Consider the following 26,572-nt stretch of genomic DNA (forward strand, 5'->3'; position numbering starts at 1 on the left):
CTAACTCCCAACTCTGCTGGATCTTCTCAACTTCCAACCATGCAGCATCCTCTTCAGAGAGTTAGGCGGGAACTCTCCAGTGCCCCTCCTCTCAGTTTACACATTTTGATAATGCCACTTTCTTGGCTTCTGCAGCCCTTGAAGCAATCACTGCTTCCTGCACTTAGGACATTGATCCCTCCATGTCTCGGTCTTTGTATTTTCCAACATTTGACTCATAATTCTTTACAGGAAGATATCTTTGTTAAAATAACTAGTGTAGTTTGTTTCCTGACTAGACCCTGACAGAAGCAGTCACAGTCCACTCACATTATCTAACCATCATTCAAAATGAGCCTGAAGATCATCCTGATGGGGAATTAATACTGGCTTCCCATTACCCTTTGGAGAAAGCCTAAGTGCTCAGGGCCCTGCCTGATTTTATAGCTGTATCTCTTGCTGTCCCAAGCTTGCACTTTAAGCTCTTAGCACATGGAGCTCTTTGATGTTTTTCCCGTGTGTTACCTACACTGTCACCTTCAGGCCATTAAATTCCTTCTGCTAAGGATCCTGAGAACTTCTCCCCTTTTATCTGGGTAACTCTCACATATCCTTCAGGTGCCAGCCAGGTGTCATTTTCCTTGGGAAGGCTTTATTGATTTCTCTCCCCTTCCCATGGTATCCTGTGCTTTCCTTTTAAAGGTATTCATTTAACTGTTAGATGGCCTATTTCCCCCACTGGACTGCAAGCTCCTTGAAAGTGGTACCAAGAATTTAATGGGTAACTTAAATAATTGACAAAGACGTCGTTAGAAAATAGCAGTGTTTTCATTTTACTTTCTTGGAGCAAGGACAAAACTTCAGCCACCATTTCTGGTGATGGAAGTCATGCCCTAAATGATTACAGAGGGTTTCATCTTCCATTCAAAGGACAAGCTAATGTTGTGAAAATTGCCAAAGTGGGACTCAAGGGCAACAAACAAGATGCCTTCAAGACCTGAGATGTCTCTGAGGCTGCCACATGTCACTCCAGTGATGGAGGTGGATAGGGATCAGCTATTGATTCACCGGGTTAAAATCCTTCCCATCACCCTCAGCAGCTGAAGGCATTGTGTCAAAGATAAGCAGGAGAAGAAAATGCAGCCTTGTCAAGTCGTTACACATATGATTTCCGGATACTGATGAGAGGCATTGGATCAGAGGGGACGGCTGAATGTGCCTTCTCTCCTGAGACTGCACCATGTGATGAAAGAACACAGTGTTGAGAGTCGGAACTTAGTTCAAATCTTGGTTTTGCCAATAACGTTAGGGTCCAGGAGAGACTGTTTGATCATTAATCTGTGAAATGGAGCTTATGGCATCCATGTCACTTAGTTGATTTATTTGAAGAGAACAGAAAGAAGTAATTGATGGGAAAGTACCTAGCACAGAATTAGGAAATACTGGTATTTGTGGAACATGATTGGATTGGCAGAGCTGATCCCATGCAAGCATTCATCTGTCCATTCAAAAACATCATCGAAGGTATCTTAGGGGCGCCTGGGTGGCGCAGTCGGCTAAGCGTCCGACTTCAGCTCAGGTCACGATCTCGCAGTCCGTGAGTTCGAGCCCCGCGTCGGGCTCTGGGCTGATGGCTCAGAGCCTGGAGCCTGCTTCCGATTCTGTGTCTCCCTCTCTCTCTGCCCCTCCCCCGTTCATGCTCTGTCTCTCTCTCTATCTCAAAAAATAAATAAACGTTAAAAAAAAAAAAATTTAAAAAAACATCATCGAAGGTATCTTAAATGCTACTGATATATAAGCAAATAAATTTAATGCTCTTCTCTTCACGGAGTTTTCATGGGAAGGAAAAAATCTGAAAAGGTAACAAAATACATAAACAGAAGAGTGACAGTTTTGTCATTTGCCTTAGTATTGTTCTTGATAGCATTTTTTCTTTCTCTTAATCTAGGATTCTGGTCCAGGGTCATGCATGGAGTTTCGTTGTCATGTCTCTTTAGTTGTCTTTATTTCAGAATAGTTCCTTGGCCTTTCCTTGACTTACACGACATTGACATTTTTGAAGAGTCTGGGCCACTTGTTTTGTAGAAGGTCTCTCAGTTTGGGTTTGTCTGATTGTTTTCTGACAATGTGCTTTTTAGGACCATGCAGCCAGCAAATGGCACAGCTAAGACTGACCTCCTGTCTTCTTCACTTTCCTTTTAAAGCACTCCCAGAAGACCCGAGACCCCCACCCCCAGAAGAGCACTCCTAGTCACACAGCCAGCGTGTGAAATGACAGTTCTGAAGTGGTCATAACCAGTGAGAACACATCCTTCCCAGTTAAGCCTGGCTGTTTCTTTGGTTGTCATTTAGTACCTCCAGGTTTGAGTGACAATTAAAAAAAAATCTATGGTTATTACTTCATTTTGTCTTCATCTCAAGGTGACAGTTTGTCCTGCTTTAATAGAGCAGACAGGAAAAACATTAGGGAAATTAGACCAAATGTGGGTAAAATGCCATAAGACCATTTCAGTTCTATTATGATGTGTTTTTCAAAACTGTAGGGCATTGAACAAAATGCACTAAAATTTAAAAAAAAAACTTTTTTATTTGGAAAATTCTTTTTAAAAGCTGAACAATTGATGCAGCTAATCTATAATTTACCCAAATGTTGGGTACTTTATTATATTGGCATGCTAGGAGTTAGCTCACTGAATTTTCTCAAAGAATTGGGAGAGACAAATAGGCAAGTAATTGGTGTTCTGAGCCCATGTTCTGCTTCCCATTTCATGAATTGGACCTCACGTACATTTAAAAATTTGTCTAGATGTTTAAAAAAAAATGTCCAAAGCAGCCCTAAATGAACTCTGCCTGTTTACAGCTTTTTCCACTTCTAATTGAGCCTTTTCATTTCTTTTTTTTTTTTACCTTTGTCTCTAGAGCAGATGAGGAGGATGTCACTAATCTGTCCCTAATGGTTGGGGGAAGACCCTCCTCACATTTAGCTCTTGTGGCTGCAGTGTGTGGTGGGGGTGAGCAGTGAGGGAAAATACTTGAGATAACCATGTCCTACTAGTTAGCAGAGATGGGTATGGGTCGTATGGTATGGGTATACCATAAACATTAATTCGAAACAACCTATTGGACCCACCACTAAACACAGGCATCAAGCTAGGTAGTGGATTTAACAAACGACTCAGACATGGTTCCTACCCTCAGAGAACCTACAGTCTAAATGTATGTGGGGCATTGGTGAGGCAACTGTATAGGGTAAAAACAGGATGCTAGAGGGGCACACAATCAGGCTTGGAGGGAGGTAGAGTAGGCAGGGTTAAATGTATATTTTGCTCAACTGACTTCTACTTTTATCTCATGGGAAAGAACAAAGGCAGAAAAGAGTTTGGCTTGTTTAAAAAGTTACACATCTCCATGCTGTCTACTCCCACTGAACTTGGAAAATTAATGACCAAAGATTTTTCAGAGAATGATGATATTAGGGACCAGGGGCACCAGAGAAATAAAGCAGCATTTTTTAGATTCTTCCTTAGAAAAGCCCACAGGAGTTTGCTCATAATTCTGAGATGGGAGCTCTTGGGGACAGGGGTGCAGAGGAGTTTAAAGTGTTTTGATCTCTCTTCAAGGTGATGGAGTGATACTACTCTATGCAGAACAGGACTTCTTCCCTTTATGAATTAGTGGCTTTCCATCCTTTTTTTATATACCAAGCCTCTTGCTTTTCCGAGAAAAATATTTACTTAATATTTTTAAGTTTACTTAATATTTATTTGCTTAACGTTTATTGTAGGCAATTATCCTCCAGTCTTGCTTTATTCTTTTAACACACATAACTTGTATCTCTACACTCAAAGACAGTGTTTCATAGCACTCATGAAACAGATGTGAGATCATTAGGATTATAGTTGCCTTTGTGTAGTAAGTGTTGAGGGTAGAAAGAAAGGGTGGGGCAGGGGGAGCTTCCAATATGATCAAGTTTATCTTCCAAATTTTTAGTGTTGCAGAGAAGGCTTCTGAGAAGTTCTGTCGAGGCTGAGACTTGAAGGCATTGTGATAGAAGATGTGCTCTAGATGGCAGGCAGAACACTGGCCAAGACCTGGAAACAAAGAGAACATTGTGTATTATATCAGGGACACTGATGAAAGAGTGGAAACAAGGCAGAAGTAAGAGACAGGGTTAGAAAGGGTTGAATGCTTTGAAAGCATGCCATCCACCACCACCATCTTGAAGACCATTGGGAGCTATGGAAGCCCTATGAGATGGAAAGTGGTAGAATCAGATTTACATTTCAGAAAGAACACTCTGGCGACAGGACGGTGAAAGTGTTTGAGAGGCAAAACTGGAAGTAGAGAGACCAACTGGGACATCTGGTTGAGGAGGGTGGTCATTAGGATGAGGAGAGGTCAAAGAATGACAACTATGTGGGAGGTGGAACAAATATTTTGTGATGAATTAGATGTGGGGAATGGAGGGGAGGAGGAGCCAAAGATGAACAGCCCAACTTTCTTCACACCTGTCTTGCACCCTAACCTTGCTCTTAGATGTTGAGGCTTCCCTTCATCCTCAGTTCTTTTTAATACCATGACCTCAAATCTCAGAGTTGACCTCAGACCCCATGGTACCTGTTTGTGCCCTAGTGGTGCCAACAGCACCCATGGCTACTATCTGTCTTTGACATGTTGGTGCTGGTCATGACCTGGCCCCAAGCTTGGTGCCTTGACATTTGCTCTGTCCTGGGTATACAGTCACAGGATACCATAGTGCTTCAGAGCAGGGGCTTTACTCTGTAATCTGGATTCAAGTCCTAGCTCTGCTCTTACTTTTTAGTGTGACCTTTGGCAACTTCCGAAATCTTAGCTGTAAAATAAGAGAGCTATTGAGGTTACGAGGATGAGATGAAGGCATCAATAAGAGACATAATACTGTGCACAGGAAGGACAAATAAAGGCTGACCAAGGAGAAAGAAACAAATGAGGAGATAATGTAGAAGAAGGTGATATGGTTTAGTTCTACAATATTCAGTCTGACACCGCACAGTAGGGTAACAAAGGTGGCCATTTGGGTTCAGAGGAGAAGAAAGAAACCTTTTTAGCAGGACAACATGGATGAGTTGTGCCAGGAGCCCTTCGTGACCATGAGAAAGTTCTGAGTCCTAAACCTGGGACTCAAACCAAAGCTGGATACAGGCCTCCTCAGGTGTCCTGCCCCCAGGCTGTCTTAGCCTTTTTCATGGTGGTTTTCCTCTCTCCATTAAATGTTCTTACTCTTACTCTGTCTTCAAATATAGGTCTTCCTTGATTCTCTTTCTCCTTTGCTATGCAGCTGTTGTCCTCTCCCTCTTGTCACTAGGTAGCTTTTACAGGCTCCAGGTATTTGCCTAATTCCAGGGGCAGGCAGGATGCAAGAGTTGACAGTGGCCAAGGAGTGCGTTTCTTCCTGGAAACTCTCCTTTAAGCAACACTGGACCACTCTGTCTGAAAACCTGGCAGTATACCTGAGAAAAGGCAGTGTTCCTAAAACCCACTGAATGGTTGTAATCACAACAGTAACAGTAGCCTGTTTGCATCAATTCTCATCAATTCTCTGTGTTTGTTCTATACATTCTGTATTTATTCTGACTGGCGACTGGTCGGTTAAGCAGCATGTTTTCTGATCAATTAGCTTTCATGGTAAATCGGTTGTTGTGGGTGGAATTGTCTGCCGTCCAAATGAAGATATTGTAGCCCTAACCCCTACGACCTCAGAATGCGACTATATTTGGAAACAGGATCTTTAGAGAGGTGATTAATTTAAAATGAGGCCTCTAGAGTGGGCTCCAATCCAATCTGGCTGGTGTCCTTCTAAGAAGAGGAAATTTGGACACACAGACACCAGGGATGTGTGTACACAGAGGAGAGACCACCTGAGAGCCCGGTGAGAAGGTGGTCATCTGCGGGTCAAGGAGCAAGGCTGCTGGAGAAATCATCCATGCCAACACCTTGATCTTGGACTTAACAACCTCCAGAGCTGTGAGAAAATAAGTCTCTGTTGTTGAAGCCACTCAGTCTGTGGTATTTACATGACAGCCTTAGCAGACTAATACACTGATGTGATATATTTTAGACTTCCATGTCTGGCAATAACAATTGTACATAATAAATGCTTATAAATTTTGGAGGTAACATAGCTCACACCACAGCGTCTTTAGGTATTATTTAGGTATTCTTAGTACTGTTTTTGCAAATGAGAGTACTGAAACTCAGGAAAATGACCTACCTCAATTAAAAATCACAGAGCTAGAAAGGGGTCCAGATTGGGCTCAAATTGAAACCTTCTGGACACCAGTGACTGGGTTTTTAACCACTATGCCATACTGCCAAAAAATGCTGATCTTGTCTGCCTGTTCTCCTTCCCCCAATGTAAATATTGCCCCATATTTTTCTCTGTGGCTCTCTGTACTTCATAGAACTAGCTGTGGTTTGTAATCATACATTTAATTGTCGGATCATTTTTTAAAATTCCTATCTCTTCCACAATCCTAATGTAGCACTGTGCTTATAATCATGAAAGATGGGTTTGGTTTTGGAACAAGCCTCTTGATTTCTCTGCCAGGTGAAAGGCAGCCAGCCCTTTGCATTTGGTGAAATGAACAGCCTCTGTTGGGCACTGGCAAGTAACAGGAACCTACTGCCAGGCTCTTCAATTTGTACCTTAATGTTGTCCACATGTGGCTTCAGGGGTGGCGTGCCTCCCTTAACCTTCCCACATGATGAACACCAGCATCTGCGCTTCTTGCTGCGCTGGTCATGATGAGCCCTGCCATAGCCCATGGTTTAGGTCTTGTTCTTCCATTTTGTAATGGGCTTTAAGGCAGGAAGCTGTGAGCCACCCGATGACTCATTGGTGGCCTTGCTCTTCCTGACTCTCTGCTCTTTTAACACATATGGGTGAAGTGGAAGCCACTTATTTTAGGAATAGTGAAGTCTAAAAAAATGTAGCCCAGTCTATCCTACCAGGTTGTGTCTCCTCATTGAACATGATCGCAGCAGACATTCGTTGCAGGGATCAGACTGTTTCCACCACCTACTCCAGCCAATGTAATGTTAGGATGAAAGTGGCTAGTATTTTCACAGTGATCTTTCCCATCAGAGGTGGGAACACTGTGTACATTTTCCTGTAACACAAACTGATCAAGAAATTCTATATACTTCCCGTGGTCTGAATTTCATACAGATTTTTTTTTCTATAAGTGGCTTTTTATTTTTAGTTTCCCTTCTCCCTCCTCTACTCCCCCCCCTCCCCCAATCATTTAATGCTTTCAAAAAGGATGAACAGTATTCTCCATTTTTATATTCTAAACATAACTCCTGCATAATTCTATTGAATTCTTTGTTGGTCTTTTTTTTCCCCCCAAGTTATGGTTTTAAAAATAATCTAGAACTAATTTGCCTAATGAATATGCAATTATTTCAAGAGTCTTTTGAAGTTTTTGAAAACCTTCGGTCAGCATCTTTCCAGGACATGGTGATGAATGTGGCATCAGGCACTTAGAAGCTGTTAGTAATTTGGCATGAGCAGGTGTAATTTTTGCACATTTCAAAGCTGGGCACAATGTGGTCATTGACCCTCTACTTAACCATCCGTAGCTAGTGCTCTCTACCTGGCCTTGCTCTCTCTGCTGGTAGAATGAATGAATCACTGCTGCTGGGGCACTTGAGTTAAAACAGAAATTAGGTATGGCAGTGATGACAAGCAGGAGAGAAGAGGGTACAGTTTGATCCAGTCACTGCCAGTAATGGCTACTACCTGTAGTATGCTTATCATGGAATGCACTTTACATACATCCCAATGGTCATTTAGCCAAGCGGAAGGGAGTATTATCACTCAGGGTGATCAATCAGGGTTGGAGAGTTCAGAAAAATTTCCAAGATTATGTAGATAGGAAGTGGCAGAGGCTTTTTCTTCATTTGCCATGGAGCATGTTTTCTGTGCGAAGCACTATGCCATACAATTTGAAAGTGTGGAAATGAGCTTGACGCGGATCCTACCCAGAATGTATATCTTCTGGTGGAAACAAGACAAAACAGCCTGTTAGGTAGCCAAGGAAAGTCAGAAAAGAGACAAGACAGAGGGCCACATCATGGAAGCAGAAGCCAAAGAGAGAGAGAAAAGTTTTATCCCAATAGAGATAAAATTTCTACTCTGAGTTTTCGCTCACAGCTCCCTGTTTCCTCCCTACTGCGCACATTGTGTTTTTGAAAGTGGCTCCTGGATAGAATTTTTCAGTAATTGTTTTTGACCTGGGAAACCAGCTTCCTCCTGCGTGCTTTTTTTTTTCCAGTACCTCAGTGAAGAAGCCAGCTGGGCTTTCTCCATTGCTGAAGGAGGCAAAAGCATCCCAAGTCCAAGTGTGGAATTCATTAGCCTCTGCTGTCAAATTGCTGTGACCATGAGGGTGTGAAAGACACAGTGCCTTCCCAGTCCTAGCTGCGGCACAGTCAGCCATAGTCTTCTGTAAAAGCACACGGGGCCTGCTGTTGAGTGCCAGAACGTGACATCTCATGAACTTCTGCCTTTTAATGGAATTGCTTTTGTTTGCTTCACCTAATGGAACAAAATGATTTCTCTCATGTTCAGTCTGTGTTACGTAATTTTTTTTCTTCTGGTCCCATGTGAATATCAGGGCTCTTCTGATTGTAGGTAGCTAGTCTGGCTAGCTTAGGCAAACCAAGGAGAATTATTATAAGAATCTCAGGGATTAGACCCAGGAGCAGAAAAGTCATCAGGAGCCAAGGTATTTATCCTTTTGGTAATTCTATCTCTTTTGGGTCATACAGATGAGTGCTTCTGGTTGTTTCTTCATATTTGTTTATTTCCTTTTCTCTCATAACCAGTTGTTTGTTCTATGTTCATGCTGGTGCAAGGCAATTCATAATTCCCAAATGTCCATCTTCTCAGTCTGAGCTACCAAAAGTAGCTACCAGGCTGGATCTAACCACCCATGGTGGTGGGGACTCAAGTAATATGGACATAATTTCAGGCCTCCACCCTGTTCCCAGCTCCAATAGGTGGGGTAGATTTGGCTGAACAAGAGTAAGGGTCAGGCAGTCACATAGATACTTGGATTTTTACACATAGGTAGTCTTAAATTATTTTATATTTTCTTGGGAGTCAGCACAGCATGAAAACTGTCCATAGGAGAGCAACATCTGTGGACATTCATTTCTTCCTTTTTTTGGGGAAAAAGGGGGTTTACTTGTCCTGTATAAAGACTAGAATTGATGAAGCTATCCATATAATTCAGGCAAAAATCTGAGAAGAGAGAAGGTGGGAATGTTTTGAATTAATTAGGCCAGTTAATGACAGTCAAATACACAATATAATTGTTTAGGCATCCTCATCAAAGTATGAACAAGATTTGGGTGGTTCAAACTGGCATTGTGAACCTAAAATTACTTGTCACATGTCTCTTCGGGGGGGGGGGGGCGGGGAGTTCTTCTTGGTGTCCCAAGGTAAACATGATATTTCCTTCCTCTAAATTTCCAAAGTCGTGTTTTGCACTTTCAATCTCTCTGTATGCTCTTATCTCCTAGAATTGTTGCTTGTTGAGAATAGTATCTGTCTTATTTTGCTGTCACTAAGGTTATAGTGTCTCATATGTAGTAGATTTCTTAAGTCATATATACTAAATAGGTCAGTCACTTGAGTGATCCATAGTACACCATACCAACTAATAATTAGTTTAAAACTCCTTGAGTAAGAGATTGTCGAACTGGCCAATTAATTAATGAAATAGATATACTAGTACCAACAATGTGCTTAGTGCTGTGTCTAGTGCTGACAGGTAAGTGGCTTTATAGTCTATTAGTTAAGACCTTAGGAAAGTTCTTAATGTGAGTCTCAATAGCCTATTTTCAAATGAGGGGTGAGGGGAGAGGAGTAATGACAGTTTCCTCATTGGATGATGGTAAAGGCTAGGAATCATACATAGAACCACACACACAGTAATCTTGTTTTGGGTTTAATTGTAGTTACTATTTGCTGTGGTTGGCATGTATTATCTTGCATAATTCTCAAGTACAAGAAAAGTCACATCTTTATTTCTCTGATTTATACTGCCTTTTCTGATCTCTGCATTTTTCTAGAAGAGATAATCAATTTCAGTTGTATTCTAGAAGCTTCTAACCCTTTACAAGGCTGTGAAAACTCTCTGTAGATCTTAGCAGTTCTCTGCATTTGGGAAAAGCTCCTTACACCTCTCCTTACACTGCTCCCCACTGATGAACTTGTCCAAACCCTTCTTGGCCCATGAAGGTAGGTGGTTCTGTATATTTGTGGCTCAATTTGGGTTTGAAGATGTCTGGCCATGGTTCCCAGGACTACAGCTTACATTATTTCCCTTGGCTGAGAAATCTTCCATTTTGTGGGTTTCACCTCCCTTCATGCCCACCACCAACTATAAAAGCCTGAGGCAAGGCAGGAAAATGTCTTTGAGGAATTTGGCAACTTTAGCTTTTGTTTCTGCAAGACAAAAATTGTAAGTTATCCTTTAAGGTGAAAAAGAAAAGAAAAAAATCTAAACATTTTGTTCCCTTCTTGATGTTGGTGAGAGAAAATAGCATGTACTCTTTAAACTTTGCCATAGCAATCAATTATAAATTAATGCCTCAAAAGATTATACATTGCCATGTTTCCCATCTTCCTCATGCTGAATTCATACTGGTCATCACACTTTATCCCCAGTGCCTCAGGTGAGTGGTGGTGGTGCTCATTTTAACTTTTTTTTTTTCTGATTTCATTTAAACTATTTTCATAGGGAAAATTTTGATTATATTCAGAAGTAGAATAGCATACTGAATCCCTATATATCCATTATCCAGATTCAGCAATGATCAATTCATGGTGATTTTGTTTGATTTATACCTTGACTCCCTACCACCCCACTTGCAGATTGTTTTTTAAAATACCAAAGACATGACATCATTTCTGCCATAAATATTTCAATATGTAAAACTGGAGACTCAATATGTAAAACTGAGTATGTTTTAAAAACATACTCCGTATCATCATCACATCATGATACTAACACAATTAGTGATTTCATAATTAAAAATTTTTTAAATGTTTATTCACTTCTGAGAGAGTGAGAGAGCACAAGCTGGGGAGGAGCAGAGAGAGAGAGAGACAGAGAGAGGAGACACAGAATCCGAAGTAGGCTCCAGGCTCCGAGCTGTCAACACAGAGCCTTTTGCGGCTCTGAGATTGTGACCTGAGCCAGAGTTGGAAGCTTAACTGACTGAACCACCCAGGCGCCCCAGTGATTTCATAATTTTAAGCATTGATTTCCTCACTTGCTTCAGAAATGTTTTTCACAATTGGTTTGACTTAGGATCTAGACAAGGCCCATGTATTTTAATTGATTGATAGGTCTCTTAAGTCTTTTTTCATCTATTTTTTTTTTTTTAAATCTTCTTTGTAATTAATCTGTTGAAAAATCTGGTCACTTTTTTCAGTGATTTTTTAGAATTTCCCATGGTCTGAATTTTGCTGAATTTATTTCCATAGTATGGTTAAGAGTATTTCTTTTTCTACTTTCTACAAATTGGTAACCAGATTTAAAGCCTTATTCAAATTAAAGCTTTTTTTTTTTTTTTAAGTTTATTGTTGAGAGAGAGAAAGAGAGAGAGACAGACAGACAGAGGGAGATAGAGAAAATTCCAAGGAGGCTTGGTGCTGTCAGTGCAGAGCCCAATTTGGGGCTTGATCTTATGAACCATAAGATCATGACCTGAGCCGAAATCAAGAGTCAGACACTTAACCAACTCAGCTACCCAGGTGCCCCTAAAGTTTGGTTGGTTGGTTGGTTGGTTGGTTGGTTTTTAAAGATTATCTTAACAATATTTTTTTAGAATCTGGAGGCATATGATGTCTTGTCCCTCTTTTTATTGGTAGCAACTAATGATAAGGGCCTAGAGACCTCATTTTATTAGGGATGGCAGAAATGGTGATTCTTCTACTTTATCATTTCTTCTTCATGTATTAGTTGGGATATTTCTATAATAAATTTTTGATTACTCATGAAAATCAGGTTAAATGCTTTGACTTTTCTGCTCTATTTTCTTGTTAGAAAATAAGTTGGTTCTAGGACATCTGTATTAGTGTGGGCTGCCATAATACAATACCATAAATTGGGTGGTTTAAGTAACAGAAATTGATTTTCTCACAGTTCGTGAGCTCAAGACTAACTCCAAGGTTAAGTTCCAGCAGAGTTCAGATTTTGATGAGACTCTCCTTTATGGTTGCATGCAGATGGCACCTTCTCATGCGTGTCCACACAGGCCTTTCCTTGACTCTCGGCATGGAGGGAGAGAGGGAGAACTATCTGGGGTTACTTCTTATAAAAACATTGCTCCTATTGGATCAGGACCACACCTTTATGACCTAACTTAACCTCATTCCTTCTTAAAGACCCTATTTCCAAATGCGGTAAATTGGGAGTTAGGACTTCAATGTATAAATTTTGGGGAGGGGCGCCTGGGTGGCGCAGTCGGTTAAGCCTCCGACTTCAGCCAGGTCACGATCTCGCGGTCCGTGAGTTCGAGCCCCGCGTCAGGCTCTGGGCCGATGGCTCGGAGCCTGGAGCCTGTTTCCGATTCTGTGTCTCCCTCTCTCTCTGCCCCTCCCCCATTCATGCTCTGTCTCTCTCTGTCCCAAAAATAAATAAAAAACGTTGAAAAAAAAAAAATTTTGGGGAGACACAAACATTCAGTATGTACCAATATCTTAGCAGAATGACCAAGGCATTGTTGTCTTTTTGGTTTCTTTAATGTTATTAGCAACTTATGTATTGAAACAGATCCTGTATGTTTTAGTCCATTGCAGTTATTACATTTAGTTCTTTGTTCTTTGTTAGTGTACTACTTCATTGGGTGGATGTACTGTGTTGATTCATCCAGGCAGGGGCTCAGCAAACTTCTTTCTGTAAGGATAAGATAGAAACGTATTTATCCCTTCTCCCTCTTAACCTCCAAACCTTTTAAAAGTATAAGTCCACTCTTAAAGGCTGTGTAAAAACAAACGTGGATTTGGCATGAGGGCTGTAGTTTGCTGACTGCTCATTCAGTTACTGATTGATGGCTATTTGGTTTCTTTGTAGATTTTCACCTGTAATAAATGATGCTGCAACAGAATTGTGTATATCTTTTGCTATTTTTGCCTTTGGACTGGAGTTCTAGAAGTTCTCAAATGGTAAAGGCATGTGAATTTGCTAGATACTGCCAATTTCTTCTCCATGGTTTCATTCCACTTTAAATTAGCAATATATGAAAATCCCTAATTCTTCCAATCTTGCCAGAGTAGGTTGTTGAACTTTAGGTTTTTGTTACTTTGCCTGAGTGATAAATATGGTCTTAATTCGCATTTCTTTTATTATGAGCAAGATTGAACTTCTTTTCATATGGATTAAGAGCAATTTACATTACTTTTTTTGTGACCTGTCTGTTCATATCTCTTGCCCATTTTTCTATCATTTATTGATGTATTTCTTGTTTAGTTTTAAAATGTGAATGCATTATCCTAGCAAAAAGTGACAAAGGTTTTTATTTTTAAAATTTTGGGGATCAAACTTGCCAAACTTTACCATTATGACATCTAGATTTTGAGTCCTGGAAAGTATTTTCCGCTTGCAAGTTGAGAAAAATTCATCTCTATTTTCTTTTATTGCTTGCTTAGTATTCTTACCTTTCAGTCTCAGACCCACTGAAATTTATACTGACATTTACAGAGTAAAGAATGGACCCAATTTTACCTTTTTCCTTATGAGTCACAAATTATTCTGGCTGCAGTTAGTAAGATATTTGTACTTTCTCAGCTCACTTGATATGCTGAATTTGAATTAATGAAAAAATTCAATTACATCAATTCAATTATTAAGTGCTAAATTTCCATATGTGATTAGGTCTGTCTCTGAATTTTTTATTTGTCCCGTTTGTCTTTGTGTCTATTCATGCACCAATAAACCATCTAACATTTTTATAGGTTAAATAAATGTTGTATCAAACTCATCCCTCCTTATTCTCCTATTTCTCATGTTTTTCATAGTTTCACCAAGCGAGCTTTATTATCAACATTACCTCCAGGAAAATAAAAACCTGATGGCATTTAATTTGAGCTCATTAAATATAAAAATTAAATTTTTGGAGGAGTGACAACTTTATGGTGTTGGCTCTCCCTAGCCAAGAATACGAAAAGTCTTTGTATTTGCTTAACTCAACTTTTGTGTCTTTCAGAAATATTTACAATTTTCTCAGGTGGATTTTGCTGAAGTAGCATTGTTACTATGGCAATGGTATTATTGCTGCTCTTATAAACGGGCTTTTCTCTTCCATTTTATCTTCTATAGGATTTGTGCTTATATGTCCATCATTTTACTTCTAATATTTCCCAATGTGTTTCATTTGAGTATATCTCAGGGATGTGTTGAATTCAGCTAATCTGAAAATATTGCATAGGTGTGTTAATCCCATTTACATTCACTGATGTGCAGTGTGTCACATTTTATGTGGTGTGATGTGATAGGATGTGATGTGTGAGTACATATATAGTATTTAACAATGGACTTGGCTTGTTTTTTTCTCATTCTGTTCTTTCTTTGATTTTTTTCCTTCCTATCTTTTGGAATTTGGGAAGATCTAGAATTTTGGTCTAATGGCTATCCTTAGGTGAGTACCTTTATATAATACACCTAAGGTCCTCTGTTCTGGGCAGTATATCATGTTTTCCATCCAGGAACAATATTGAAATTAATTAGCAATCTTTTCTTTCCCTTCCCATCCTTGTACCATAGCATCTATTGTAATCTGATGCTGAAGTGATGTCATTTTTCCTCAGTTAACACTTAGAGGGCCATCAGAGAGCTTTATCTCCTTATGTTCTTTCCATCTCTGTTTCCATTTTGACTGGGTATTTCTGAAAAGGCAGAAAAGGAAAATGGCACTATCTTTTTTGTTTTGTTTCGTTGCAGAGTTTTTTTAAAAATCTGTTTTGAAAACTTAAACCCAAAATTGTATGTTTACATACAGTGTGACACTGATTTCAGGAATAGAATTTAGTGATTCATCACTTAGATGTCACACCCAGTGCTAATCCCAACAAATGTCGTCCTTAATGCCCCTTGCCCCTTTAGCCCATCCCCACACCCAACACCCTTCCAGCAACCCTCAGTTTGTTCTCTGTATTTAACAGTTTATCTTATGGTTTGTCCTCTCTCTATTTTATCTTATTTTTGCTTCCCTTCCCCTATGTTTGTCTGTTTTGTTTCTTAAATTCCACGTTAGTGAAATTATATGATACTTGTCTTTCTCCGACTGACTTATTTGACTTAGCATAATATACTTCTAGTTCCATCCATGTTGTTGCAAATGGCAAGACTTTATTCTTTTTAATTGCTGAGTAATATTCCATTGTATATATATTCCACATCTTTATCCATTCCTCAGTCAATGGCCATTGGGCTCTTCTTATACTTAGGGTATTGTTGATAGTGCTGCTATAAACATTGGGGTGTGTGTGCCTCTTTGAATCAGTATTTTTGTATCCTTTGGATAAATACCTAGTAGTACAATTGCTGGGTCATAGGGTAGTTCTAATTTTTTGAGGAACCTCCATACTGTTTCCCAGAGTGTCTGCACCATTTTGCATTCCCGCCAGCAGTGCAAAAGTGTTCCTCTTTCTCTGCATCCTCATCAACATCTGTTGTTTCTTGAGTTGTTCATTTTAGCCATTCTGACAGGTGTGAGGTGGTATCTCATTGTGGTTTTGATTTGTATTTCCCTAATGATGAGTGATGTTGAACAGCTTTTCATGTGTCTGTTAGCCACCTGGATGTCATATTTGGAAAAGTGTTAATTCATGTTTTTTGCCCATTTCTTCACTGGATTATTTGTTTTTTTGGTGTTGAGTTTGAGAAGTTCCTCATAGATTTTGGATACTAACCCTTTATCTGATGTCAATTTAGTTTTGTTGATCATTTTCTTGGCTGTGCAGAAGCTTTTTAATCTTGATGAGGTCTTAGTAGTTCATTTTTGCTTTTGTTTCCCTTGCCTCTGGAGACATGTCCAGTAAGAAGAGGCTGTGGAGAAATGGCACTATCTTTATTCATATTTCATTCTACCTCTTCCTCCCACAGAGTGTGGATAACTATATAGGTTAAAGAATGAGACCAGATTTTGATAGATGAAATGGAGCCATTTTAGTCATCTGTTTTAGTAACTTCTTGACCTTTTTAGTAATGGAATATCCTGAAGGTATTTTTGACATTTCCTTGAGTATTTTATAAATGGAGAGATAATTACCACTGTGCAGAGCAGTAGTCCACTGTCTCTCAGCACCCTAGGGAAAAACAGGGGAGACCTTTTTTAATTTACCCAGGAGTCTGGTCGCTAGGAGCTATATCTTAGCAAGTGTCCTGTGCTCAAGTTGCACAGCAAAACTGCAATGTTATCTGCCCTCAAAAGACACTGATGTACATCTAATGAACTTAATACTGCAGACTAGTGCAGACTCTCTTCCCCAAAGAGAGCCCTTCCCCAAATACTCTGAACTTCCCATGTCATCAAGCATGTGAGGGAGGGAAAGGACTCCCTTCAGTTTTACTGAAATTGAATTTCCCCTTACTAACATAGCCTGAAAAAGAGCTATAAAAATAGACTTTGGTTGTGCAGTAAAATTCATACCTCATTTCATGGAGTAATCTTAAAACACATCTATTAGATAATGGGATAGAAACTTAAGATAGCAAAATGACAAGCTGGTTTAGGATAGAGGATAAAGGGGAACTGAGAGCTATCTCCTGAAGTGTGGGGGTGCAGCCATTGGTCTTCCTTGTGTGCCTACAACTTTGGGTGGGGAGAGATCTCTTGAGCATGTTGCTGATTTCAATGTGTCTTTTTGCAAGTAGGCCTGGTGGATTTCAGAATCTCTGCACATTCTTCCCAGTTCAAAGGTTTCTGACCTTGTGGGATCTTTTTGGTGCTGTACTTACCCTAGACTTCTGTCTCACTCTTTGCTCTTAGAATATGGTGCTTCATGTCCTGAACTAGAGAAAGAACCCTTGTGAAGGATGTGTGAGACTCGGGTTCGAAGCTGTGTAAGGTACATATCCCAGAAACGTTTCAGAATTAAAAAAAAAAAAAACAATGGATGTCAGTATGAAAATTTGTATTTTCCAAAAGTAGAAGAAAAATTCTGTATATTAGTGGAAAGATTAACTCTAAAGGATTAAAATTAGGGAAATGATGGCTATGGGTTCTATTTCCTATCACTCATTTTTCTTGTTTTTAGTGAAATTTTCATTGCCCAAAGCCTGCCTGTTTTGAGATGTGGTAAAAGCCAATGGAATTTGTACTTATTTTGAATTTTGGGTACCTTTAATGATTGAGATCAAGGGTGACTATCTCAAGCAGTCTCTCTCCTCTCCCTCCACATTTTCTATTACATGAAGAAGAAATGAGAGAGAGGAGCTATACAGGCAGAAATGAGCTCTCATCATTTGAAATGGCATGTTCTTCCCCCCACCCCCCACCCCAGGCTCTGTGGGGAATTCTGAGTATTAGCTTCAAAAAAGTCATTCCTTATGCCAAAGCTGCTTTTAGATTTAGCTTATTAGGACTCTTTTGTAAACTCCAGCACAACAATGGGAAATGTTGATTCTCAAAGTAGAGATATGGAGATGTAATGACCTAAAATCATAAGCTAGAGCTATCCAAAAATTTCTAAAGTGTGAGAATTTACATTTCTTCTCTCCCCCTGCTGTTAAAGATGATACTGATTTAACCCTTTTTTGGTACTGCCCCTTCCATGTCATTCCACAGTGGCTTTTTGCATTTTCATAATATGAAATTAGAGGAAATTGGTAAGACAAGGGTGAGAAGGGTCTGTTACAGGTCTGGGTGACAAATATTTTGAAGATTGTACAAGTGAACCATGGAAGAAGTTGAATATGAAGGAAGTGGAGGGAAAAGAAAGTCAACATTTAAATTATTCTTGAGTTCAGTATATCCCATTCAGAGTACTTTAGAATGCAAATTAAGAACTTGAGTTACTTTAAAATTAATACTTTTGTTTCTGGACTGTAGTTCTTTGTTTGCAATAATGTTCTAAGACTAGACCTTATGGGTGGTGCCTCATAAGGTTTACACTTATGTTTCTAGTTATGATAACTTGTTTTCTGGTCTCTTGTAGAACAATTTCCTTAGGTTCAGCATGAAATATAGGTTATATTTCACACGTCTATGCTGATCAAGGGGTATAACTCCTGGAGCTCTGTTATGAGAAGGTTTAAGAAACCCCACATGGGTTTTAGCAGTAAAGGACCTTCTGATTGATTAGTAATGTCTGCTATAAATGTGAGATTCCAGTGAACATTCATAGACCATAGGCTCTTGCACAGACATTGGAAAATGTTCCTGACCTGTGATAAAAAGCTTATGTAAGAGAAGATAGGCAGAATTCTGCTATTTACACTGATTTTTGTTGTCAAAATTAAGTGGTAGTATAACACCAAGTTTTAATAAAGGGAGTGAGTTAATTAACATAGCAAAGTTTCCTCCCCCTCAACTTAAGTATTATTGACATAGTACACTGCACAAGTTTAAGGTGTATAATATGTTCATTTGATAAACTTAGGTATTGCAAAATGGTTACCACCATAGCATTAGCTAACATTCACGTTAAATAACATTAACCATTTCTTTTGTGTGGTGAAAACATTTAAGATTTATCCTTTTAGCAACTCTCAAGTATATAATAGAGTATTATTAATTATCATCAGTATGCTGTCCATTGGATCCCCAGAACTTATCTTGTATCTGGAAGTTTGTACTCTTTGGTCAACATCCCCTCATTTCCACATCCCCTCATTACCACATCCTGATAGCAACCATTATACTCTGTGTTTCTCTGAGTTCAGATTTTTTAGATTTCCCCTATAAGTGAGATGATAGAGTATTTGTCTTTATCTGACTTATTTTACTAACAGAAAGTTTTTTTTTTTTAATTAGAAAGAGAGAGATTATGTGCACAAGTGGGGGAGAAGGGCAGAGGGAAAGAGAGAGACTCTCAAGCAGGCTTCATGCTCAGCATGAAGCCAGATGTGTGGCTTGATCCCACGGCTCTGGAATCATGACCTGAGCCAAATTCAAGAGTCGGACGCTCAACTGACTGAGCAACCCAGGCGCTCCAAGAAAGGTTTTAATGGAAGGAATCTAATCTGTGACTTAGCTCTGTGAAACAGAAGAACTGACCTTGATTTCACTACTCTTTTGGAGTTGAAAGTTCTGTTGGAATTCTGAGCACCATATAGACTAACTGGGTTCAAAAAGTCAAGCACTTTGCCATATGAATTATTCATACTAACTATGTCCTCTGCCTGGAATCCCTACAGTAATAGTTCTAAACCCCTTTTACCTTAAATCATCCCACCATTTTATTAAACAGTTTGGTTTCTTAGGAAGGCAACTTTGAGAACATTTCTGTAGTTGTAGGAATTTGGTTTGTTAATAATAGTTCGCATTTCTGGGCTGTTTTGCATATATTAGCTTATTGTAAACCTACAAAAAGCCTAGAAGATCAGTATCATTATCACTGTTTTGTGGTGAAACAACTGATGCTCAGGGAGGTTACGTAACAAACCCAGGTACACATTTCATTAATGGGAAAATCCTACCCTTTGTATTTTTCAGAACTTGCGCTCTTAATCATATGCTATATTGCCAATTAGTTTACTTGTTTGCTTATTCATTATTTACAGTACAAAATTAAGGAATTGTAGTTGTTTTCTAGCCCCAGCTCTGGCTACACCATGCATGGATTATAGATCCTGGGGCTGAGTCTGACTCTATGGAGTTTGTGGAGCCAAAGGAGATAGAGACTGGCGCTCAGGAGGGAATGGGATGCTTAGGTTAAGAGAATGGAGAGTAGAACTCTTGGGTTCTCTGACTTGATTTTTAATTCAACCATCCCCCCCCCCCCCAAGCACCTGCCATGTGCCATAGAGTATGGTAGAAACCAAGCTATAAACCAGCAAGCACAGCATCAATTCTGTCTTCCTGGAGCTTAGAGCTGTTGAAGACTGAATGCTTATGTCCTCCCCAAATTCATATATTTGACATTTAATCCCTAGTGTGGTGGTGTTAGGAGGTGTGGCCTTAGGGAGGTAAATAGGTCATGGGAGTAGAGCCCTCATGAATGTGTTAGTCCCATGAATGTGTAAGAGACCCCAGAGAGCTCCTTTGTGCCTTCTGCCAATGTGAAGACTCACTGAGAGGATGGCTGCCTGTGAAGAGGGAAGCAGGACTCACTAGACTCCAAATGTACTGGTGCCTTGATCTTGGACTTGCTACCCTCCAGAACTGTGAGAAATAAATGTTTAAACCATCCTGTCTCTTGTTACAGCTTCCCAAGGTGACTATGACACAGGCTAATGAGTAAAATGCAATCAGTCCATTAACCTCTCAAATAAATGCAAAATGAAATGGGTAAGTGTTCTGAAACAAGGTACATGGTGCTGTGAGAAGGTCTAAGGGGATTTGGCAAATCTGAGGGTCACGGAAAGCTTCCCTGAGGAAGACACAGTTTAGCTAGACGTGAAGAATGAGCTAATTTTGTGAAGAGTAGAAGGAAGAGAATTCCAAAGAGAAATCAGCATGTGTAAATCCTGTGGGAAGAGGACTAGAGCAGAGAGGGAAGGGGATGGGAGCTGGTTGGAGAGGCAGGCAGGGGACATGTGTATGGTCTTGGGCCATATGAAGGGTTTTGGTCTTTATCCCCATAAGTTTGGAGAGCCACTGAACGATTTTAACTAGGAGACCGACTTGACCAGGCTTAAATTTCAATGAGATCATCTGGGCTGTGATGAGAAACAGACTGGAGGGGAACAGAATGGAAGCAAGTAGTTCAGTTTGGGCAATTGCAGCAGGATCTGTGTCTAAAAACAGTATCTCCCAAGAAGTGTAGTCAATGGGAATTTTTAGTCCATTGTGTTCTGGTAGCATTGGGATGAAGGCATCCAAACAGTAGGCTCTAAACCTACATATAGTATAGTGTGCTAGTGAAGAGCACTGGCTTTGGACAACACCCGTGGTTGCCTTTTATTGACATTCATATGTTGCGTTGATCATTGCTGTTAATTTTAAACCAATATCCAATCTGCCCTTTGTTTTCCTATTCAATGTTTCCTATCCAGTATTCATAATCTAGTATTTTTCAGTGCTCATCCGCCTTCATGTGGCCATTTAAAGGTAATTCCATTGCTTTTCCTAAGTAATTTTCTCATGAATTGTGATGTTTCCTGCCAATGAGAAATGTAGGGAGGTTGGAGAGCATGAGGATGTGCTTCTGAGGACAATTTGTTTTGTGAGAAAGAAGTTGCTCAATGAATTGTTGCCATGGAATGAACGATATTTATATTTGGTCAGCTAGGATGAAGGAACTCTGGTTACATATGGCCCTGTTTCTACAGGTCATATACTAGCGAATTGTTTGGAAACAAAATTTTGTACCTTCTTTTTTTTCTGCAGTGATTTACCTTGATTCTTAGAGTTTTTGTAAGGACATGTAAATATGCCCTTGATCACCCTTATGGGTTGTTTTTGTGGTCCCCCCCCAACACACACACACATTAATGCTTCATTTTAGTACAATCCATTAGATTGCCTGTGCAGATGATTTTGGTCAGTAGATGGTCAGAAGACATGAACTGAATGGTTACTGGGGCCAAAATTTTTCCTTTGGGTAGGGCCTCCCTATCTTTTGTGGAAGGATTTCACATGTATAATCCCTATGTGGAGATCATTTTAGCACTTTTTCACTTACTCTATTGGAGGGAATCCTGAGTCAACTTTGATATTCTTGAGTGTGAAGATCAAAAGCCTAGCTCTTCTCTGAAATCCTAATAAGACTTTTGGACCACTGGCAGATCTTCACAAGCTGGCTTGACGTTCCTAAAATGAATTGGATGATTTAATGTCAGAACTTGATTTTGAGCATCAAGCCTGAAATACTATCTCTCCAACCCACCCCTTCTGTCTCTGTCTGAAATCATTAGGTGATTTCTAGAATTGTACCCTCCTTAGAATATGTTCCTAAAGGCCATACCCACTGAGCAGCTAGAGTTAGGCGCTAGCCTAACTTAACTATGCTAGGAATTAGCATACTTATGACTACAGGAAGAAAGCTAACATTTGAAAGCAAGGTATAGTGCTAAGGGATTTATATGATATTACTATCACCATATAACAGATGAGTATCTAGGCTAGGAGACATGAAATAACTTGACCAAGTCACTAACTAGTTAGTAGGTGGTAGAGATGGAGGTTGAACCTGGACTTGCCTCACTCCAAAGCCACTTTACTGAAGATAAAGGATTCAGGATCACACAGTAAGAAGCATGGAATGCAGTGCCAGTGAAATCCTAGGCAGTAGTGGGAATACTATTAGTGCCTGTGTCAGAGGTCTGTTGGGAGGATTAAATGGGTAAATAATTATCTGCGGAAACTATAACAATGCATGGCACAAAATAAGTGCTAGATGTGGTTGTAAATATAATGTGCACCTTCCCATTAGAGAAATGTGTCTGAGTTACAATATTGCCCCTTTGGAATCAATGTCATTGTGGACTCTGTAATTGAAGGGGAATACTTTTGAGCAAGTTGTTTTTTCTTGATAATAAAGCCAGAATATGGCAGGCTGGAGTTTGAATCAGGTCTTTAAAACTGGAAAGCCAGTGTTTCCCCTATCAGGCACAGAATGGGACTCTTTGGGGAGCTACAAAAAAAAAAAAAAAACCCACTGAAGATAATAACTGTAAGGCTAATATTCATGCAAGCTTCTTAGACTTTTCAGGGATTATCCTTGAGTGATCAGGGATTTTCTTTGTGTATTGAGACTTAAAAAGCAAATATAATTTGAGATAAAGGTCCAGGTACAATGCATACATATATATCTACATTGACTAGAGATTTCTCATTTCCTATTTTGTCTTTTGCCATTAACAAAAGCTTCTCTTATTCATTTCAACTGCTTTATCTTTTGTTGTTAAAATAAGAGGTTGTAAATATTTTAAATCAGTCACATATAAGCCATTTTTAATGACTGCATCATTTCTGAATCAGTGTGCTATAAATAAACACAGAAACTGGAATAAAATTCATTAGCAAGTAAACACAATACATATCACAGAACACTTCACATAAATTCCCTTCTGTGCTTGTCAAGCAAGGACTCGAGAAATGCTTGTGTCTGCAAGCTGCACCAAGACTCCTCAATTGCTTCACAGAAAGAGGGAATACTCAGTAAACACAGAGAATTAATAATCATGTTCCCAAGAGACTGAAATGAAGCTCCCATACAGTGCCAAAGAGTTAAGGAAAAGTGCTTGTCCTTATCTTGTCCTTGAAGCTCTGCCACTGGATGCTATAAATGGGTGAGATAGATTCCCCTCTCTGGGGAAAATGGACATATAAGCTCAAAATTGGTCATTGTGGATATAAAGTTATTTTCTGTTCCTGGAATAGATACCTCCTTTTTCTGGAAACAACACTGCCATTTTCTTTTGATGAACCCAGTCTTTACCACTGTTTTATGTCCATATGGTTAAGGTAGAATTGATTTACCTCTCCTGCTTCAGGGGTGGATTGTGACCCAGACCTGAACAGTTCAGTAAATTCTATCCTTTTGACCATAAGGATTGGTCAAGAGGTAGGCATATGACCCAGGATAGGACAATAAAACTCCGTTCTCGGCCTTTTACTGGAACCATTAGAAAACTCCCTGTATGTAGACGTGGAGTTGGAGCATCCCCCAAGTGGGAAATGACTGGGTTGGAGTTATGCCAACACAAAGAAGAATGCCTAAAAATGAAGGAATCAGCTGTGAAGAAGTGACTTGAACACCTCGATCCTGTTATGTCTCAAGACTTTATTTCCAAATTTTCTTTTAACATGAGCCAAAAGTATATTCTTCTTCCAAAATTATTAATTTGGGGGGCACACAAGTGCCCAGTCAATTAAACATCCAACTCTTGATTTTGGCTCAGGTCATGATCTCACAGTTGTGAGATTAAGCCTTGCATTGGGCTCTGCACTGACAGCACAGAGCCTGCTTGGGATTCCTACTCCATCTCTCTCTGAAATAAATTTAAGAAAAATAGCAAATTAATAATTTTTTTAATGTCTTAAGCCAGTTTGGTTTCTATCACTTGAAACGAGAGTCCTCATTAGTAAGGTTATTATGTAAACAGTAATATCACCATCGTAGGAAAAAAGTTCTCAGGGAATCTTGGATAGAAAGGAGGGACATTTGAATTGAGGCTTGAAGTATGGGTAAAATTTCACAATGTATGGTAGGTAAAGTCATTTTGGAGAAAAAAAGAACAACATATACAAATAGGGACATTTCAGGGAAAGTGAGAAATTTGGGGTAACCAGGGCCCTGTGTTGTGGTGAGAAGAGATGAGAGATGGTTTAAAGCTGTATTTTGTAGGGTGTTAAACACCACACTAAGGACTCTGGACAATGTGAGCCACAGGAAGAATGATAAGGGGACATGTGCCTAGTTAATTACTGAGTATGGTGACAAATGGAAAAAGCATTGGAGTGTGAAGACTTGTAGGCGGGAAAGCTAATGTGGAGGCAATGACAACAGCTTGGAAAAGAAATAAAATATTTGCGGACTAGAGTCAGAAAATGTATGGTAGAATTGCTGTCTTTTCCCAATCCTGCATGTTTAGCCAACCTTGCTAACTGACCACCCTCTTCCTCAGTTTTAATCCTTCTCATAGTATTGTTCCAAAAGACACAATTCTAGTTATTTGTTGACTCCCTCTCTAGTCAAAACCTATGTCCTATTCCAGACCACCTTGAATGTAGCCAATATGGATGCCACCATGAGATGTGAATTCTCTTGGGTTGACTCTTGGTTTACACTTTTTGGGTTGTATTGTAGAGTGAAAACTTTAATCTTTTTGACTTGAGGAAGTAAATGTATGAGTGCTGAGTGGGAAAAATATTTGGAGTGAAATCTCAGTTTTTAAGAGAGGCTACAACTTTTCTCTCAATGAAAGCAACGGCTGTGGCGCAGCAAACAAAACAAAGTTGATGGACTCCATGGGGGCCACTGTCTAGCTCAAGCTCCTTTTAATGGGATGAGAAGCACATGCACTTCTTTGAGGTCACAGCTTTAAATCTGACCTGTGACCATAAGAACCACCATCTGACAGCTCCTTGGCAGCTGCTGTGAAATGAGTTACGGGTCCCCGGACCGCTTCTGGTAGCATGAGTCCACTTCAGGAAAGCAGTTCTATAGTTACTGCCAGAGAGGGAGTACTAAACTGAAACGCAAAAGAATAAATGCCGACAGAGCTGATCCATCCACCCGCCAAAGAGGTTTTCCCACAGCCGGTGGTGAGGCCCTTTGGGTTAAAGGCTATGGTGAGCGCTTCCATTGGAAATGGGGCACTGCCACACAGTGGGGTGTGTGTTCCTTCAGTGGCTCAAAGACACAGATTCACAAAGTAGGAACCTGAGAGCTTTGGACTTGAGAGAATTGGCCTGTCCCCCAGTTAGCTGAGGGGAGTTTTACCCAGATCCATCAGCCAAAGGATTTTAGAGTCCTATCAAGTTTGCATTCTAATGAAAGAAAGGAAACTCCTCATTTGCAAAGAACCAGAGGCCATGTAGGAAGGAATCTGGCTCTTGGATGTGAAAGTTTGAAAATTTTTGAGAGTTTCCCTCATTTTGCTGCCTTAGTAGTCTTGTTTTTGCTTGCTCATATTGGAAGACGACACAATTATTTTAGAGAATCCAGTGTTTTACAATAAAGCAGGTCTAAAGGAGAGGAACAACTGGGGATTTCAAAAGCCTGTCTGTACCTGTGTTTTCAGGAATTGAAAGCAAACCTACACACAATACTGTATAAAAAAAGAGTTACTGTTTATCAAGCAACAGCACTATGCCAGCATTCTCTATGATCTCCTTTACATGCCTCAGTCATGAGAGATACCTACCACTATTAATTTTGCAAATGAAGCAACCGAGAGTTTAAACAAGTAACTTAGGCAGGCTACACTTGCAGAAGTGATGAAGCCTGGATTTAATCACACACCTGATGTCCAAGCCTGTGTTGTTTTCACTCCTCTGTGATACTTGATGCTATAGAAAATGGCTTGAGCTGGAACTGATGTTCCAAACCAGGATAAAATGGAATGACTTAGAAGTTCTTAAAAAAATGGGTACTGGGTGCTCTGCTCAGCACATGACAGTCCTTTCCTTAATTCATCCTCAGAATAGCACTATGCAGTGGGTTCTATTACTTACCCATTTTACAGATGAAGAAATTTAGAGATTGCGTTTACTTGCTCAAGGCCTCCCAGCCAATAAATGATGGAGCTGGAGTTAGGATTCATGTCTGCCTTGCTTCAAAGCCTAGCCTCTGAACCATTAAAGCAGGTGTGGTACATAGACCTATTAACAGAGGTATAAGAGATAGTTGTAGGGGACATAGAAACAAATACCTTTTAAAAGTAGTTATTTCCTATTTAAATTAATGGAGCTAAGTGGGACTGCC

General features: G+C 39.8%; 1 long non-coding RNA gene across 2 annotated transcripts in view; it reads left to right on the top strand.

Moving 5' to 3' along the window:
* The window catches only part of LOC132681409 (uncharacterized), a 95,962-nt gene that overhangs the window by 15,157 nt on the left and 54,233 nt on the right, over positions 1 to 26,572 (top strand). The window lies entirely within an intron of this gene.

The sequence above is a fragment of the Panthera onca genome, chromosome A1 (assembly GCF_046562875.1).
Source record: "Panthera onca isolate mPanOnc1 chromosome A1, mPanOnc1 haplotype 2, whole genome shotgun sequence".
Taxonomy (NCBI): Eukaryota; Metazoa; Chordata; class Mammalia; order Carnivora; family Felidae; genus Panthera; species Panthera onca.